Genomic DNA, 14,677 nt, shown 5'->3' on the forward strand with positions numbered 1-14,677 from the left:
GGCCAGCGGGGACTCCCAAAGCAGCAGCGGGAGATCAGGACCAGCTCATCCACCAGAGCGTAGTGAGGGGGAAGAGTCACATGTATCAGGGCCAGCTTCTCCTCCAGCAGGGAGAGGAGATGAGTCAGGGCTGGCCACGCCTCCATCGCAGAGTGAGGGAACGGAGGGGAAGTCAGGTTCAGCTAGCCTCCCCGAAGGGGGAAGCAGTGATAGGAGCAGTGTAGCGGTCAGGAGGAAGGTGGCCGGCTGGGCGCACGCGCCAAGTTCAAATGTACAGGCGCACGGCACAGCAGGAAGCCCAGATTGGGAACCAGGTCCTAAAGCCCGCCGGAGAGAGGGGGAAGACTCAGGGGACTCCTCAGCGTCAGAAGAGTCTAGAAGAGGCGAGGCCCCAGCGGACAGGCAGGCCCAGAGGAGAAGAGAGCAAAGGAAGAGGTGGAGCAAGGCTAGAGTCTTAAACTGGTGTCAGGGGGGAGGAGATTCAGACGGAGCTTCAGCGGTCTAGAGTTTGAGACGTAGAGCTGCGCGCCGCGGCTTTGAAATCGAAACTGAACTTCAATAAAGACTTTTGTAAATAGTAACGCACTGGCGTTGGTCCTTTGTGAGCTGGGACCTCGGGCAGCTCTGACACTTACTATTAACCATTCCAAATCTAAAGTCCTAATTTTTTCCAGGAGTCGTAAACTGTATAGATGGGAACTCGAGGGGAAGCCAATTGAACAAGTTTACAAATTTCAATATCTAGGAATTTACTTCCAGTATAATATGGGATGGAAAGCGCATATCACATATTTACAAAATAAGGTTAAAGCCCTTATCTATGCTCTATTACGCATCTTCTTCACGGAGGGGGCTATGCATGTTCCATCTGCCTTAAAAGTTTATAGTGCGAAAGTGGTTGCAACTATGGCCTATGCGGTCCCTTTATAAACCCTTTGTAAACCTCTTGCCTCTGGTGACATTGCAAAATCTTTTTCTAAGACGCCTTTTGAAACTACCCTCCTGTGTAAGCAACTCTGCCATTCGCCTAGAACTTAAGATCCCCTCCCTAGAGATTCTGATGTGGAGACATGACTTTAATTATTGGCTGTCCCTTTGGCATAAATTGCCAAACTACCATCTTATTCAGTGCCTTTGGAGAGATGAATTCACCAGCCCATGGGCAACAAAAATCCATTCCAAACTGTTGTCTTATGGAATCTCTCCTTCCGATATACTTAATTTAGATCTAATTACTGCTAAAAAGGTCATCAAACAAAGATTGGAGGAGGTAGATTTGCAACAAAATCTTACTACAGGTGGAGGTACATGTTCCCCGATAAATCAGGGCATTACATCTATGTCCCAGATACCTCGATATCTGTGTACTTTATCGGCTGCGTCGCATAGACTCGCATTTGTTAGAGCCAGATTTAATGTGTTCCCCTCAAATGTGCTGAGCAATAGATTTTCTAACGGTAAAACCTCTGTTTTATGCACATGTGACAACAAATCAATAGAATCCCTCTATCACATCTTGTTTAATTGCCCCTTATACATTGTTCCCCGATCAAGGATCCTGAGTTCAATCATTCTGGAAATTGCTGCTAAACCACCTGAATTACATCTAGCCTATCTACTCCAGGACATTGACTCTTATAGAACATTACAGGTTGCTAGATTCCTGATTTCAGTTCTTTCATATAAAAGACTTCATGGAATGCTGCATGACTATTAAAAATCCAGTAAACTCTATGCACCATCTTTATCTTCAAGGCCATAACACGGTACATCTAGAGATTGTAAGTAATGTGAAGGAGATTATGCGTTGAAATATTTTAGTTGATATTTTAGATTGTAAAATGCTATTTTATCTATTGATTTGTTTTACCTTGTGGGCTTATAGCCGAATAAAGTATTATCTATCTGAACATATCTTGTATAACCATCCCATTTTCCTGCAAATTTTTGCTTTGAGATTCCTCTGAGTTTGCTAGTCAATTGAGCCGTCTCCACCAATTCCTGTACGGTAATCTTTTCTTGATCATCTGGAAGGAGTGAGGTACCACCTATGAGCCATTTTCATCGTGTTCTCTCTTATATTATAGCTGGCTGTAAATTTCAAATGTACATTCCATCAGTTTTCCCCATCTTTTAGCATAATTGGACGGCCCACATCTTGGGCCCACTTTATCATTGAAGCCTTAACCTCCTCATCCATTACTTCGTAGTCTAAAATAAGTCTATAGATTTTTGCGGTTATTTTATATATTATATATGTTATATTATATAAATTATATTTTATTATATAGATTATATAGATTATATATCTGGAAGACTTTTTTTACCTTTCGGCTAAAATATTTGCATATAATTTATAATCGTTATTTAGAAGTGCGATAGGCCTATAGTTGTTAATAAGTAGATTGTCCGTTCCCTGTTTTGGAATTAATGCAATAAGGCTGTCTTTCCAAGAATCCGGCATGGTTCCATCTTTTAAGATACTTCTTAATGGGTTAGACAGTAAGTCCTCAATTTTTTAATAATATATTACCGGTAGGCTGTCTGGCCCTGGTGGCTTTCCTATCTTTCCTATCTTTGCTTCCTTAATTGCTCTTTGAATTTCGTACGATGTAATAGGGGCAGTGGCGTAGCGTGGGTTGTCAGCACCCGGGGCAAGGCAAGTAATTTGCGCCCCCTAACCCGTGGATTTGCGCCCCCTAACCCTAACCCCCAGATGTTGTGCCCGGTGCGGCCGGCCCCCCCTGTACCCCCACGCTACGCCACTGAATAGGGGCATTCAACAGTTCTTTTTGTTCTTTAGTAAGTTTCGGAAGACAGTTCTGTTCTAAATGTTCTTTAACTTCTTCTGTTGTTTCATTTCTTTTTTTATATATAAATTTTTTTATTGGTTTTTCATTTTAAAACAAGCAAGACAAACAAACACATACAAACATGTATATTTTCATATCCTCCTTTTCATAAGCCTTCTTTCATGAACTTCCCCATACCTCCCCCTCTCTGCATCCTTATTTTACAATTTTTCAGCAACCCCTTGGTCCCATTATATTAATAACTTATTTTTTGAGTTTCATCATAATTTATCAGACAGTTTCAGCTGCAATTCTGCATCTTCCTTCCCCTTGACATTTTAGCACTCAACAATTTTACAACTGTTCTTAAGATAAACTTTAAATTTCTTCCAATCTTCCTCCACCGTCTCTTTCTCTTGGTCCCGGATTCTGCCGGTCATTTCTGCCAATCCCATAAAGTCGATCACTTTCATCTGCCATTCTTCCAGTGTGGGTAATTCTTGCGTCTTCCAATACTTTGCTAGAAGTATCCTTGCTGCTGTGGTAGCGTACATAAAAAAAATCCTATCCTTTCTTGACACCAATTGGTCAACCATGCCCAAGAGAAATGCCTCTGGTTTCTTATGAAAAGTACATTTAAGTATCTTCTTGATTTCATTATAGATCATTTCCCAGAAGGCTTTAATCTTTGGGCAGGTCCACCAAAGGTGGAAGAAAGTACCTTCAATTTCATTACATTTCCAGCATTTATTATTGGGCAAATGATAGATCTTTGCAAGCTTGACTGGAGTCATGTACCACCTATAAATCATTTTCATAATATTTTCTCTTAAGGCATTACATGCCGTAAATTTAATACCGGTGGTCCATAACCGTTCCCAGTCCGCAAACATAATGTCATGACCGATGTCCTGTGCCCATTTAATCATAGCTGATTTGACTGTTTCATCTATTGTATTCCACTTCAGCAACAGATTATACATTCTTGATAAATTCTTAGTATTGGGTTCTAACAGTTCTGTTTCTAATTTAGATTTCTCCACCTGGAAGCCAATTTTCCTGTCTTGTTTAAAGGTCTCCATTATTTGATAATAATGGAGCCAATCTCTTACCTTAGACTTTATTTCTTCAAATCTCTTTAGTTTGAATTTACCACTTTCTTGTTCTAAAATTTCAAAATATTTTGGCCAATTAGATTCCATATTAAGTTTCTTCACTTCTTTAGCCTCCATTGGTGATAACCACCTAGGAGTTTTATTTTCCAACAAATCCTTATATCGAATCCAGACATTATATAATGCTTTCCTAACCACATGATTTTTAAAACCTTTATGAGCTTTAACCTTGTCATACCATATGTAAGCATGCCAACCAAACCTATTGTCAAACCCTTCCAGATCCAAAATATCAGTATTCTCAAGAAGTAGCCAATCCTTCAACCAGCAGAAAGCTGCTGCTTCATAATAAAGTCTTAAGTCCGGCAGGGCAAACCCCCCTCTATCTTTTGCATCAGTTAATATCTTAAATTTTATTCTGGGCTTTTTGCCCTGCCAGACAAATCTAGATATATCTTTCTGCCACTTCTTGAAACAATCTAGTTTATCCACAATCTGTAATGTCTGAAACAAAAATAGCATTCTTGGCAAAACATTCATTTTGATCACCGCAATTCGGCCTAACAAGGAAAGCTTCAATTTCGACCATATTTCTAGATCTTTCTTTACCTCCGTCCAACATTTGTCATAATTGTCCTTAAATAAATTCACATTTTTAGATGTCATGTCAATCCCCAAATATTTCACTTTCTTGGCCACCATCAGCCCAGTTTCACTTTGAAACTTCTCCCTTTCGCCATTTGTTAATTTTTTCCCCAAGACTTTAGTTTTTTGTTTATTCAGTTTAAATCCTGCAACCTGGCCAAAGAATTGAATTAGTTCCAAAACTCTTTTAGTGCTAGTGTCTGGCTCTTGTAAAGTCAATACCAGGTCATCTGCAAATGCCTTTAATTTGTACTGTCTGGCTCCGACCCGAATTCCTTTTACCAACTGGTCCCCCCTGATCATATTTAATAAAACCTCCAGGACTGATATAAAGAGTAATGGGGATATTGGGCACCCCTGCCGTGTCCCTTTTTCTATCGGAAGTTCATCAGTCACCACATTATTTACAATTAACTTTGCCTTTTGTTCCAAATATATTGCACCTATACCATTTTCAAACCTTTGGCCTACCCCCCATCCCATGGAGATTCTTCTTCATAAAGTTCCAAGAAATATTATCAAAGGCTTTCTCCGCGTCCACAAATATTAAAACTGCCTTCGTATTGATATTTACTGTCAACATTTCCATAATATCAATTATATTCCTTACATTGTTCGACAAGTATCTTCCCGGGAGAAAGCCTGCCTGGTCTTTATGAATCTCCTCCACCAGCACCTTCTTAAGTCTTTTTGCTAAAATGTCAGCAAATATTTTGTAATCCACATTAAGTAATGATATAGGGCGGTAGTTCTTAATCTGATTTTTTTCAGTTTCAGACTTTGGTATAAGTGTAATAAAAGCTTCTTTCCACGATTCAGGAGCCTTTTCCCCCTCTAATATTTCATTACAAACCTCCTTCAACGGCTGTATTATCCATTCTTTCAAAGCTTTGTAGTATCTGGAGGTTAATCCATCTGGTCCTGGAGATTTACCTAGTTGCATATTCTGAATGGCACCCTCTATTTCTTTATCTGTTATTTTCTCATTTAAAACCAACATACTTTGTTGAGAATTTTTTTGTAGTCCATATTTCTTAAGAAAGTCTTCTATATCTCGTTCATTCTCCGGCCCTTGTGCATATAATCTTCTGAAATAACTCTGAAAACAGTTGCTAATCTCATTTGGTTTGATGATGTTCTTTCCATCCACCTCCAAATTTGTGACTGTATTCAGTTTTTGTCTCTTCTTCAATTGCCATGCGAGTAGTTTCCCACATTTATCTGCTGATTCAAATGTCCTTTGTCTCATTTGCTTAACTTTCCATTCTATCTCTTGATTCATCAGTTCCATATACTGCATCTGGTAAAATTTAATTTCTCTCAGAATCTCATGAGACTTTGGTTTAGACCTCAATCTCTTTTCTCCCTCTTTTATTTTTTCCAGAATCTTATCTTTCTTCTCATTTTGCTTTTTCCTCTTTAAAGTGTTCTGTTGTATTAAAAAACCTCGCATCACGGCTTTACTTGCATCCCAAATCACTCTTTTTTCAACATCCGTCCTCAAATTTATCTCGAAATAATCCTTCAAAGTTTTTTGGGCCTTTTTGTAGATCTCATCGTCTCTAAATAGGGTGTCATTCATTCTCCATCTGAAGGAGCCAGCTGTTGTTAGTTTCATTTCCATCTTCACCGCGTTATGGTCGGAGCATGTCTTTGGGCAGATTTCTACTTTTTTTATCCTTGGAGCCATGCCACTAGTAATCCAAATTTGATCAATTCTTGTCCATGTCATTTGTGCCTCGGAAAAGAACGTTCCCTCTCTCTCGAGAGGGTTTCTAGTTCTCCAAATATCTATCAAGTCCAAATTCTCTGTCATTTCAAAAAAAAGTCTTGGGTAATCTCCCATCCTTAGAGACCACCTGTCTTTGTGCTTTGTCCATGTTAGTGGGAACCACACCATTCATGTCTCCTAATAAAATTACCTTATAATCCAGATAGTCCATTAATGTCTCATGCAGTTTCTTAAAGAATTCTGCCTTCCCTTCACTAGGTGCATAAATGCCAACTGTCAAAAAATTTTCTCCCTGGATTTGTATTTCAATTGCCAAAAATCTTCCTTGTTCATCTTTAAAGATCAATTTAGGGGCCAATTTCTCCTTTACATAGATCACCACTCCTCTTTTCTTAACTTTATCCGACGAAATGAATTCCTGTCCTAACCTTTTGTTTATAAGCAATTTTCTATGTGTCCTTGTTATGTGGGTCTCTTGTAAACAAATCCAATCCAATTGTTCTCTTTTCAGAATATGGAAAACTTCGCGCCTTTTTCTGGGAAGGTTCAGTCCATTACAGTTCCAAGTCAAAAATTGCAGAGACATCATTAATTAGTTACCTCCAGCCGCTCCCTGCGGCTGTTCTTCTTCCGTTGGTGATTTAAGTCCAAATGTCAGGTTTCCAAGATCTGTCTCAGAGGTCAATTCTACCACTCCTTTCTGTAGGTCCTCTTCGTTTCTGTCCAGAAATTGTTCTTTATCTTGTACTGTTCTTATCTTGACTTTCTTTCCTTTGTAACTAAAGGACAAACCCTGTGGAAACTCCCACCTGAAAGGAATGTTATTCTGTTTCAGCAGGTAAACCAGGTTCTTATAATGAGATCTAGCCTCCAGAATATATTTCGGGATGTCCTTGTAAATTTGCACAAAAACCTTCTCAATCTCAAGGGTTCTTTGATAGTGTAGATCTAATATTTTATCTCTTTCCTCCTTTGATCTCAAAGTTATCAGGCAATCCCTCGGAATCTTTCTATTCTGCCTTCTCCCCAATCTGAAGGCTGCCGTTATCTTAAAATCTTCCTCCTCTGTGTTTACCTGCCAGAATTCTGAAAGTTCTTTGGTGAGAAAGTCCACTAAGTTGTCCCCCTAACTTTCTGGGACCAATCTAAGTCTTAAATTCCTCTCTTTCCTCTGCATCTCCCATAAAGACAAAGCGGCCTCATGTTCGTCCAACCTCTTACAAACTGGTGCTAATTTTTCCTGTGTATTGTCTGCAGTGGATTTCGCTTCTTCCGCTATTTTTCGGGTTGTTGCATTTTCCTCAATTAATTTATTTATAGTTGCTGTGTTGGATGTTATACTTTTGGTGTTCAAGTCCAATTTTGTAGTAAGTTCTGTCAGCTGTTTGGTATTTTCCGTACTCTGCTTTGTCAGATTTTCTAAAGATTCATTTATCTTAAGCAAAGCTTGTGTCACTGAATCCATCAATATATCTGTCCCTCTTTCCTGTCCTGCTGCGCCTGTTGACAATGTACCTGATGTAGAGCCCCTTTTCTTTTGTGTGGCTTTAGCTTTAGACCAGTGACTTGTTTTATTTTATTTTTTTTACAGTCTATGTTGCAACTATTGTCCTTAGGTCCTCTAGAGGGAGCAATTCAATGTATCCACAAGGCAGAGAAAAGACAAAGAAGCCAAAAGTCCCCAAAGAGGAAAATTTTTAACCAGAGTCTTCTAGTTGCAACAAGCTATCAAATTGATCTTTCAGCAAAATCCCAAAGTCACGAAAACCAAGATTGTATCAAATAAAGTCACAGTCTATCCTTTCTGACAGTCCCTGTCAAGTGTTTCACCCAGGCAGCTCGCTCCCAGAGTCAGAGACAGCGGAAAGTTTTTCCCTTTGCTTCCTTTCATGCAGGTTAAATCAAGTTCCCTTTTCTTCCCCCCCCCCTCGCTCCTGCTTGCTGGGGGGGAGGTTCAAACTCAATGCCAGGGTTAAACCACTTTAAAAAGTTCAAAATTACTTCTCCTTCAATTGCAGCTTTAAATTCCGTTGCTTTAAAGATCATGCAGCCGGGGGGGGGGGGAGGCAGACTTCCTTTATTTACCGTCCCCGTTTTCAGCCGAATTTCAAAGAAATTTTATAGTCCCAATAGGTTTCTCAATCCTACTTACGGATGTTGAATTTCAGTCCAAATTTCAGGAAGAAGTCAGCGCTCTCTGTTTTGGCGACGTGGCTTCACTCCACGGGCTGGGTAGCGACTCTCAGCACCGCGCGATCCCCCGATGCTCCTCCGGAGCCTTTAAAAAGGCTCTTTTGCAGTAAGGGGGGGCGCAAATGGTGCCCACCGAGTCTCCTTGTTCACAGGCTTCTGCGCCTGTGATTTTAGGGGTCCCCGCTTTGCCGTAGCGGTCAGACCCGAACTCGTGGAGCAGCCCTCTCTCCGGAGATCAGAGAGAGAGCCGCCATTAAGCGCTGGCGCCGAAATGAAATGTTGTTTCATTTCTTTCCTTCTTCTCTAAAGAATTCGAGAAATCGTTTCTCTATTTCTTTAGGGTTGTTTATTATTTTGCCTTCGCACTTAACTCTATTTATAAGCCTTTCTGCCTCTCTCTTCTTTAATTGCCATGCTAATAACCAGGCTCAGGTTCTGTTTCAGGCTGTGTCTCTGTTTCAGGCTCCGGCGCTGTATCAACCACTGTTGCAGACTCAGACTGTGGCGCTATGGCTGTAGCTGTGGCTCTGGTTCTGTTTCAGGCTCTGGCACTGTATCAAGCACTGTTTCAGGCTCAGGCTCAGGCTTCTGCTCTTTATTAGGCTTTGTCTCAGTCTCCGACGCTGTTTCAAGCCCTGTATCTGCCTCTGCCTCTGTTTCAGGCTCTGGCACTCTATCAAGCACTGTTTCTGGCTCTGGCTCTCTTTCAGGCTCTGGTTCTGAATTAGGGTTTTGTTCTGGCTCTGGCTGTGTCTATGGCTCTGGCTCCAGCTCCGGCACTGTATCAAGTACTGTTGCAGACTCAGGCTGTGGCTCTAGGCTGTGGCTGCAGCTATGTTTTGCGCTCCGGCTTTGTATCAAGCCCTTTTTCTGGCTCTGGCTCTGGCTCTGGCTCTGGCTCTGGCTCAGGCTCAGGCTCATGGTCTCACTCTGACTCTGCTCTTAGATTACTTCGTAGTCTAAAAGAAGTCTATACATTTTTGCGATTATTTTGGTTTTGTGATAAGGAGACGCCGGAGTCGCTCCAGCACATCATGTTTACTTGCCCCCTGTTCAATGTGCCACGGGCAAATTTGTTGGGATCAATCATACAGAAACTAGAGGGTACCCCACCAAAATTCCACCTTGCCCAAATCTTGCAGGATAAGGATACTCATACGACCCTGAAAGTGGAAAGGTTCCTGGTCGCTGTCCTTACCCAAAAGCGACGCCAAGGAGCACTACAAGCTAACTAAGGCGTAGTATGCCATTCTATTTTATAGTATTTTATTGTTATTGTGGTGTTCTAGCGGCTGTTTTTTGTTTGTTTGTTTTGTTTTTTTGTTTTTTTCTTCCCACGTACACAAGCTGTTATTTATGTGTTGTTTTTACTTGTATGGGCCTATGGCCGTAATAAATATTGTTGTTGTTGTTGTATTTTGGTTTTACTATTCAGTAGTTCTCTTTCAAATCTTGAAGGCTCCTTTTCAAAACCTATCTGCTTATCCTGTCTGAACACTTCATTCACCTGGAAGTAATCTAGTCAACTAGAAAAGTGACCCGCTCCGATATCTTCCCACGGGGTGGCCCTCCCAGTCCGATTCCTCTTCCTCTGACGCCTCTCCTCCCTCCTCTTCGGAGGCAGGAAAACCCACAAAATCCTCTTCAAGATTGTCCTTTCAGGGCTCTACCATCGCCATCGATCCCCGGCATTGAATGTGTTGGCCTAGTGTGGGGCTCCGAGGAGAGCTTGGCTGTTTGGCTGGTGTACCGGCCACCTAGCGCACCAGCAGCCACCCTGTCAGGCCTATTGGAGGCGGTGGCTGGCTGGGCCTTGGAGTTCCCTAACCTATTGGTATTGGGGGACTTCAACATCCATGCTGATGCCACTCCCTCCTCACATGCTCTTGACCTGGTGTCTTCCATGGCGACACTAGGGTTCTCCCAGTTTGTTTCGGGCCCCACACATCAAGCAGGCCACACGCTGGATTTGATCTTTGGCGTAGGTATAGATGTGATCATGTCTCCTTCGATGAAAGTGCCATGGCCTGATCACTACGCTCTGAAAGCCAGGATTGACTTTCCACCCCCACCCTGCTTAGGTGGCGAGCCAATTTGGGCTCGCCCGCAGAGGCTGATGGACCCTGATAGATTCTGTCAAGCCTTGCAGGACCTTGCTCCCCCTGGCGACTCATTGACTGAGCTTGTTGAGGGCTGGAATATCCAGCTCCTGGCAGCCATTGATGAGATCGCACCTAAGCGCCCTCTGCGACCCCGCAGAAACCGGGCTCCCTGGTTTACCGAAGAGCTCCGGAAAATGAAGCGGGACCTCAGACGGCTAGAGCGAGTATGGCGGGGTGCCCGTGACGGAGCCTCAAGAACATCTTATAGGGCTTTTATGAAAACCTATGAGATGGCGGTGAAGGCTGCTAAGAAGTCTTACTTCTCGGCCTCCATTGCATCCGCTAGCTCTCGCCCGGCACAATTATTTAGTATAATCAGGTCTTTAACGTCCCTTGAGGGACAGCCAAATTTAAATAATAATTTGGCACATAGCTGTGAGGCATTTGCGAGCTTTTTTGCGGAGGTCTTGGTGCTCCGCCATGACCTCCCTGCCAATTTGGATACAATAAAGGAACTGGAGGCCCCTCGACTGTCCTCGGGTCCAGTATTGGACCACTTCGACCGGATATCCCCAGCCGATGTGGACAGACTCCTCCGAGCTGGAAAGGCCACCACCTGTCCTCTCGACTCGTGCCCGTCTTGGCCGATTAGAGCGTGTCCAGACGAGGTGCGGGCCCTCCTGGGGGATATCATCAATTTGTCCCTTGGCACGGGGACATTCCCTGCAGAACTGAAGGAGGCAGTGGTGCGCCCGCTCTTAAAGAAAACATCATTAGATCCTTTAGATCTATCCAATTACCGCCCGGTTTCAAATCTTCCGTTCCTGGGTAAGGTGATTGAGAGAGCGGTTGCCGAACAGCTTGGTAGGTTTCTGGATGAAACATCGGCTCTGGATCCATTCCAGTCCGGCTTCCGCGCGGGTCATGGGACCGAGACGGCTCTGGTTGCCCTAACAGATGATCTTCGTAGACAGCTGGATCGAGGCGGGTCAGGGCTGCTGATTCTTCTAGATCTGTCAGCAGCTTTCGACATGGTCGATCACGAACTCCTGGACCACCGCCTTGCCGACGTGGGGATTCAGGGCACAGTCCTTCAATGGCTGCGCTCGTTTCTCGCTGGTCGGGGACAGAGGGTGGCGCTTGGGGGGGAATTGTCATCGCGCCACTCCTTGGTGTGTGGAGTGCCTCAGGGTGCAATACTCTCCCCGATGCTTTTCAACATCTTTATGCGCCCCCTCGCCCAGCTTGTCCGGAGTTTTGGGCTGGGTTGCCATCAGTATGCTGATGACACCCAACTCTATCTGTTGATGGATGGCCATCCTGACTCGGCCCCAGACACACTGACCAGATGTTTGGAAGCTGTGGCTGGATGGATACGAGGGAGCCGGTTGAAGCTAAATCCTTCGAAGACAGAGGTCCTGTGGCTGGGACGGGACGATATGGGATTGGGGGGGGTCAACTCCCATGTCTTGCGGGGGTGCACTTAGTGCCAGCACCATCCGTTAAGAGTTTGGGTGTAATCTTTGACACCTCCCTTTCCATGGAGGTGCAGACTGCAGCTATAACAAAGGCAGCATTTTTTCATCTCCGCCAAGCTAAGCAGTTGGCTCCTTACCTCTCTCGCCCTGACCTAGCCACTGTGATCCATGCGACGGTCACCTCCAGCCTGGATTATTGTAACTCGCTCTACGTGGGGCTGCCCTTGAGACTGACCCAGAAACTCCAGCAGGTGCAGAATGCTGCAGCGAGACTCCTTACGGGGTCTTCGCTGCGAGACCACATTCACCCGGTGCTATACCAGCTGCACTGGCTCCCGGTGGAGTACAGGATCAGGTTTAAGGTGCTGGTTTTAACCTTTAAAGCCCTATACGGCCTAGGACCCTCGTACCTACGGGACCGCCTCTCCTGGTATGCCCCACAGAGAAACTTACGGTCTTCAAATAAAAACATCTTGAAGGTCCCAGGCCACAGAGAAGTTAGGCTGGCCTCAACTAGAGCCAGGGCTTTTTCGGCTGTGGCTCCGATCTTGTGGAACGCTCTGTCACTAGAGACTAGGGCCCTGCGGGACTTGTCATCTTTCCGCAGGGCCTGCAAGACAGAGCTGTTCCACCAGGCCTTTGGCCAGGGCACAGCCTGACTCCCTCCCTCGGCAATCTTCATGGAGCTCTGGCACAATGGTTGCCAGTGGCTTGATTTGAACCAATTTTATAATGAATGATTTTAGAGTGTTGTTTGTGCTGTACTTTTGTACTGTTTTATTGTTGTTAGCCGCCCTGAGCCCGGCTTTGGCTGGGGAGGGCGGGATATAAATAAAATTTATTATTATTATTATTATTATTATTATTATTATTATTATTATTATTATTCATCTGTGGTTCCAAATTGCTCCTCCCAGAATCTCGCTAGTGGTTTAGGTTTATCTGGGAACAGGCTGTGGAACTCCTCCGCAAGATACCCATCATTGATAGCCTCCGCTGGAACCCACGTGTTTTCTGACTCGGGTTCTCCCTCCCAAGCTACCAAGTACTCCACCTGGCGCCCTCACCATCTTGAATCGAGTATTTCCGTGGCTTGGTTGTGGTGTTCCCAAGTTCATCTTAAGTTCCTGGTGCAAGGCCTCCATTTCTTCCACAAACTGCTCTGCCGCAGGTACGCTCCCCCCTTCCTCCCCCCTCCCCGGGAAGGCCCTGGGGTAACACCCATAATTGGCCATGAACGGGCTCATTCCCGTGGAAGCCCGCCTCGACCTGTAGCAAGCCCATGAGCTTCCTCCAGAACCGGGAAGTAAATTGTTTCCCGCGATCCGAGATGACCCTCAAGGGAGCCCCATGCAGCCTGAAGATGTGATCTACAAACAACCTGGCTGTTTCCTCTGCCGTTACCGCATGCGAGCAAGCTATGAAATGGCACATTTTTGTTAGCAGATCAACTACTACCATGACTGCTGTCTTCCCCCTTGATTTGGGCAAATCTGTCATAAAATCTATGGATACCACCTCCCAGGGTCTTCCCGGCGTGGGTAAGGGTTCCAGTAACCCTGCGGGTGCAGCCCTCTCCCCCTTTGCCCTCTGGCAGCGGTGGCACCCCCGTACATATTCCCGTACATCTTCCCTTACCCTTGGCCACCAGAACTGCCTGGTGACAAGCAACATGGTTTTGTGTTGACCAAAATGTCCCGCTGTTGGATTGTCGTGGAGTTGTTTGAGTACCCTTCCCCTCAAGGTCTCCCCTGGTACGTACAGCGCTCCCTTGTAGTACAGTACCCCTTCCTTTTCCTCAAACCCTCCCTGGTTTTCCCTTCCGTTCCGAAGTTCCCTGATTTTTATTTGAGCGAATTCGTCGTTTCTAGTAAGCCCGGCTAGTTCTCGTTTCCCAACCAACACTCCCCCCCACACCCATCGGTTCTCGGGGAACACGTGTCTGACTTCCGGCGGTCTCTCTCCTTCCATGTACTCCGGCTTCCGGGAGAGAGCATCTGCTCTTACGTTCTCCTCCCCCGGCACGTACCGGATCTCGAAGAAAAACTTGGAGAACTCCTGTGCCCATCGAATCTGTCTCTGGTTGAGTACTCGCGCAGTCCTCCAGTATTCCAAGTTCTTGTGATCCGTACACACCTGGATCTTGTGCTGCGCCCCTATTAGCAGATGTCTCCATCGTCGAAATGCTGCATAAATTGCAAGCAGTTCGCGGTCATACACCGTGTAGTTTTGCTCCGACTTGCTCAGCTTCCTCGAGAAAAAGGCGCACGGCCTCCAGCTCTGCTGGGGCCCCGGCTGCAACAGTACCGCTCCGATGGCCCGGTCTGACGCGTCAGTCTCCAGCCTCATTGGCTTCTGCAGATCCACGTGCAGGAGCTGCTCTTCCGAAGCGAAGCCTTCTTCAGCCTTTCGAAGGATTGCTGGGCACTTTCTGTCCAGACGAACTTCTTTTTGCTACTGAGACAATCTGTGATAGGCGCTGTCAAGTGGGCGAAGTTCCTGATGAACTTCCGGTAGAAGTTGCTGAACCTCTGCCCCTGGCTACGTTTAAGCGTCAGGCTCAGTTTCAGACAGTGTCTCTGTTTCAGGATCCAGCACTCTATCAAGCACTATTTCAGAC

The sequence above is a fragment of the Podarcis melisellensis genome (genome assembly GCF_964234715.1).
Source record: "Podarcis melisellensis genome assembly, chromosome: W".
NCBI lineage: Eukaryota > Metazoa > Chordata > Lepidosauria > Squamata > Lacertidae > Podarcis > Podarcis melisellensis.